The following is a 5000-nucleotide window of genomic DNA, read 5'->3' as shown; positions in this document are numbered from 1 at the left end:
TCTAACATGTGCGCGAGTCATTGGGCTGTACGAAACCTAAAGGCGTAATGAAAGTGAAGGTCTCGCCTTGCGCGGGCCGAGGGAGGATGGGGCTTCCCCGCCCTTCACGGGGCGGCGGCCTCCGCACTCCCGGGGCGTCTCGTCCTCATTGCGAGGTGAGGCGCACCTAGAGCGTACACGTTGGGACCCGAAAGATGGTGAACTATGCCTGGCCAGGACGAAGTCAGGGGAAACCCTGATGGAGGTCCGTAGCGATTCTGACGTGCAAATCGATCGTCGGAGCTGGGTATAGGGGCGAAAGACTAATCGAACCATCTAGTAGCTGGTTCCCTCCGAAGTTTCCCTCAGGATAGCTGGTGCTCGTACGAGTCTCATCCGGTAAAGCGAATGATTAGAGGCCTTGGGGCCGAAACGACCTCAACCTATTCTCAAACTTTAAATGGGTGAGATCTCCGGCTTGCTTGATATGCTGAAGCCGCGAGCAAACGACTCGGATCGGAGTGCCAAGTGGGCCACTTTTGGTAAGCAGAACTGGCGCTGTGGGATGAACCAAACGCCGAGTTAAGGCGCCCGAATCGACGCTCATGGGAAACCATGAAAGGCGTTGGTTGCTTAAGACAGCAGGACGGTGGCCATGGAAGTCGGAATCCGCTAAGGAGTGTGTAACAACTCACCTGCCGAAGCAACTAGCCCTGAAAATGGATGGCGCTGAAGCGTCGTGCCTATACTCGGCCGTCAGTCTGGCAGTCATGGCCGGTCCTTGCGGCCGGCCGCGAAGCCCTGACGAGTAGGAGGGTCGCGGCGGTGGGCGCAGAAGGGTCTGGGCGTGAGCCTGCCTGGAGCCGCCGTCGGTGCAGATCTTGGTGGTAGTAGCAAATACTCCAGCGAGGCCCTGGAGGGCTGACGCGGAGAAGGGTTTCGTGTGAACAGCCGTTGCACACGAGTCAGTCGATCCTAAGCCCTAGGAGAAATCCGATGTTGATGGGGGCCGTCATAGCATGATGCACTTTGTGCTGGCCCCCGTTGGGCGAAAGGGAATCCGGTTCCTATTCCGGAACCCGGCAGCGGAACCGATACAAGTCGGGCCCCTCTTTTAGAGATGCTCGTCGGGGTAACCCAAAAGGACCCGGAGACGCCGTCGGGAGATCGGGGAAGAGTTTTCTTTTCTGCATGAGCGTTCGAGTTCCCTGGAATCCTCTAGCAGGGAGATAGGGTTTGGAACGCGAAGAGCACCGCAGTTGCGGCGGTGTCCCGATCTTCCCCTCGGACCTTGAAAATCCGGGAGAGGGCCACGTGGAGGTGTCGCGCCGGTTCGTACCCATATCCGCAGCAGGTCTCCAAGGTGAAGAGCCTCTAGTCGATAGAATAATGTAGGTAAGGGAAGTCGGCAAATTGGATCCGTAACTTCGGGATAAGGATTGGCTCTGAGGATCGGGGCGTGTCGGGCTTGGTCGGGAAGTGGGTCAGCGCTAACGTGCCGGGCCTGGGCGAGGTGAGTGCCGTAGGGGTGCCGGTAAGTGCGGGCGTTTAGCGCGGGCGTGGTCTGCTCTCGCCGTTGGTCGGCCTCGTGCTGGCCGGCGGTGCAGGATGCGCGCGCCTGCGCGGCGTTCGCGCCCCGGTGCTTCAACCTGCGTGCAGGATCCGAGCTCGGTCCCGTGCCTTGGCCTCCCACGGATCTTCCGTGCTGCGAGGCCGCGTCCGCCTTAGCGTGCTCCTCCGGGGGCGCGCGGGTGCGCGGATTCTCTTCGGCCGCCATTCAACGATCAACTCAGAACTGGCACGGACTGGGGGAATCCGACTGTCTAATTAAAACAAAGCATTGCGATGGCCCTAGCGGGTGTTGACGCAATGTGATTTCTGCCCAGTGCTCTGAATGTCAACGTGAAGAAATTCAAGCAAGCGCGGGTAAACGGCGGGAGTAACTATGACTCTCTTAAGGTGGCCAAGTGGCGGCGGTGTGGCTGCATCCGGGCTTGGCTTTTCGAAGTGCGGTCTTGATGTAGTCGTGCTGCTGCTGCGAGGTGCCTTCCTTGGGTTATAGTTACAGGGAGAGTGATGCGCAATACATGGGCCTAGCCCTCTTAGCCTCTCCTCTCCTGCGGTCTTCTCCCCTTCTCGTGGGCCCGCTGATTTTCGCAGAGTGGAAGACCGCACCAGGGGCTTGGGGGGGTTACCAGCCCCCCCTCGCATTATCCCTTTATAGTTGGGGGCAGCCTACAAGAAACAAGAGATGGTGGCCCTTCCGCTGAAGGTGCCACCCCAGCTACCCCAGCACCTATCCGGCCAACCGGCCGTAACGAAAATGCGATAGTTTGTGTAGCTCCCTTTGCTTGCAGTGAGTGCCACCGCACTTTTACCACGAAGAACGGTCTCGGGGTCCATCGCCGCCGCCAACACCTTGCGGCCGCCAACGCTGAGATCGTGACGGAGAGGCATCGCGCGAGGTGGACGGAGGAAGAAGTCCTGTCGCTCGCCAAGGCAGAGGCCGAACTGTTCCTTGAGAGGGACGCCCGGTTCTTCTTCGTTAATCAAGAGCTTATTAGGATGTTCCCCGACCGAACGCTTGAGGCAATCAAGTGCCGACGGCGGCAAGCTGCCCACAAGCAGCTTGTCCGCCAATTCATGGAGGCGCTTGAGATCGGTCGGGGGGAAGAGCCGGCGTCCCGCCGGGGAGCAGCGAGCTCGCTGCCTGACGCGGGCGAGGCCGCTGCGCCGCCCGTCGACGCAGCCGAGGACTTCGCGGCCGACACCACCGGGCCGCCGCCGGAGGGGCCGACTGACGCCGCCATCTGGGAGCATCTGGCGGGGCTACCTGCTTCCGCCCAGCGTTTCTCTGCTCTGGATCGAGTCATTGGTCTGGGGCGGGGCACGCCGCCCGATGTCATCCTGGGCATGCTCCCGGATGCCCTTGCGTCGGTCGGGTCCAGGGGGGAGAGGTCGATCACCAGGGCACAGCGGCCGCGCCTATCATCCAAGCGGCCGCCTGCCGCCCCGCCGCTGCAGAAGCGCAAGCGGCGCCGCTGGGAGTTCGCGCGGACACAGGACGCCTTCCGCAGGTCGCGTGCACGTTGCGTGCGCGGCTTGCTGGACGGCACCCTGCTGCAGCCGCCACCCGACATCCCCGGTCTGCTGGACTTCTGGGCGGACCTCTTCACGAAGAAGCCGATCTCCACCGCTGGCTTCATCCGTGACCGCCTTCTCCCGCACTCGGAGCCTGTCGCTCCTGAGTGCCTATGGGGGCCGGTCACACGTGAGGAGGTCGCTGCTGCCTTGCCGCCCAGGGGATCGGCGGCCGGGCCGGACGGCCTGACTCCAGCGGAGCTGCGGCGCCTGCCGCATGAAGTCCTGGTGAAACTCTTGAACCTCTTCCTCCTGGCCCGCGCCCTCCCCGAGCGTCTGCTTCGCGCCCGGACGTCACTTCTCCCCAAAACGGCTGCACCAACATCCCCCGCTGACTTTCGCCCCATTACGGTCTGCTCGGTGTTGGCGCGGACCTTTCACAAGGTTCTCGCGTCACGCCTGATGCGTGCATGTGCTGTGGACGAACGTCAGCGGGCATTCATCCCCCGGGATGGGATGTTGGAAAACACCTTCATCTTGGACACTGCTCTCACCGACGCAGTCCGCTCCTGTCGCTCTGTTTTTGTGGCATCGATCGACGTCTCTAAAGCGTTCGATTCGGTGGACCATGCTGCCCTCCGCCCCGTGCTGAGGGCTCATGGCCTGCCGGATTGCTTTATTGAGTACGTCGAAAGGTGTTACGAGGGTAGCACGACAGTGATAGCGGGCGGCGCCGACGTGGGCGTGCCCCTGCAGCCGGCAAGGGGTGTGCGTCAGGGTGACCCCCTCTCCCCCCTCCTTTTCAATTTTGCGGTGGACTATGTTTTGAGTCAACTTCCCTCCCACATCGGAGCTCGGATCCTCGGCCGCAGAGTCAACGCTGCGGCCTTCGCAGATGACGTCCTGCTTTTTGCATCGACCGCGAGGGGATTGCAGTCCCTCATCGACGCAGCCGTCGCAGCCCTCGGCCATCTGGGGCTGCAGATCAACGCCCGGAAGTGTTTCACCCTCGCTTTAGTCGCGTCTGGGCGTGACAAGAAGGTGAAGGTCGACGCCGACGTTACCTTCAAAGCGGGCAACGCCACCATGCCCGCCCTACGTGTGGGTGAAACCTTCCGGTATCTGGGACTGCAATTCTCCACCGCGGGTCGCTGCGTGTTCAACCCACGACGCCACCTGGTGGAGCAGCTGGACGTCATCTCCCGAGCTCCGCTTAAGCCGCAACAGCGCCTCTACGCCCTCACCAACGTACTTCTCCCAGGCCTGTACCACGGGCTGGCCCTCAGCCGCACCCGAGTGGGTGCGTTGAAAGCGGCAGACGTGACCATCCGGGCCGCCGTCAGGAGATGGTTCCGCCTTCCGGCGGACACTCCCCTGGGCTACTTCCATGCTCCTGTAGCCCAGGGAGGCCTCGGCATCCCATCATGCCGATGGATGGGGCCAACACTCCGCCGGTCCCGTCTCCTGGCGCTGAAGAGGATTGGACCAGCCCCCGACGGTGCAGGCCGGGACGAGGTGCAGCGTGAGATTGAGGTGCTGGAGCGGCATCTTATGTGGGAGGGCCACCTCCTCAAATCGTCGACGCAGGTTGGAGAGATGTGGGCCGCGCGCCTGCACGTTGCCTTTGACGGTGCGGCGCTGTCATCTTCCGCCGCCGTCAAGGGGCAACACCAGTGGGTCGCTGACACCAGTCGCCTGCTATCTGGGCGTAACTTCATCGACGCTCTCCGCGCCCGCATCAACGCCTTCCCCACGAAGGCACGGCGCAGTCGCGGGCGGGAGGCGGACACCAGATGCCGCGCGGGCTGCCAGGCCGTAGAGACCGCCAACCACGTGTTACAGGCTTGCTTCAGGACGCACGGGTCCCGGGTTAAGCGGCATGACGCGATCGTGCGCTATGTCGCCCGTGGACTCGCGCAGAGGGGCTTCAATGTTTCTGT

The 5000-nt window shown here is 62.5% G+C and overlaps 1 pseudogene; it reads left to right on the top strand.

Annotated features, from left to right (window-relative positions):
- LOC126436544 (large subunit ribosomal RNA) overlaps positions 1-5000 on the top strand; it is an 8289-nt pseudogene that overhangs the window by 946 nt on the left and 2343 nt on the right.

The sequence above is a fragment of the Schistocerca serialis genome, unplaced genomic scaffold (genome assembly GCF_023864345.2).
Source record: "Schistocerca serialis cubense isolate TAMUIC-IGC-003099 unplaced genomic scaffold, iqSchSeri2.2 HiC_scaffold_1239, whole genome shotgun sequence".
NCBI lineage: Eukaryota > Metazoa > Arthropoda > Insecta > Orthoptera > Acrididae > Schistocerca > Schistocerca serialis.
Note: the sequence above shows the minus strand (reverse complement) of the source record. Positions and strands in the feature narration are given on the sequence as shown.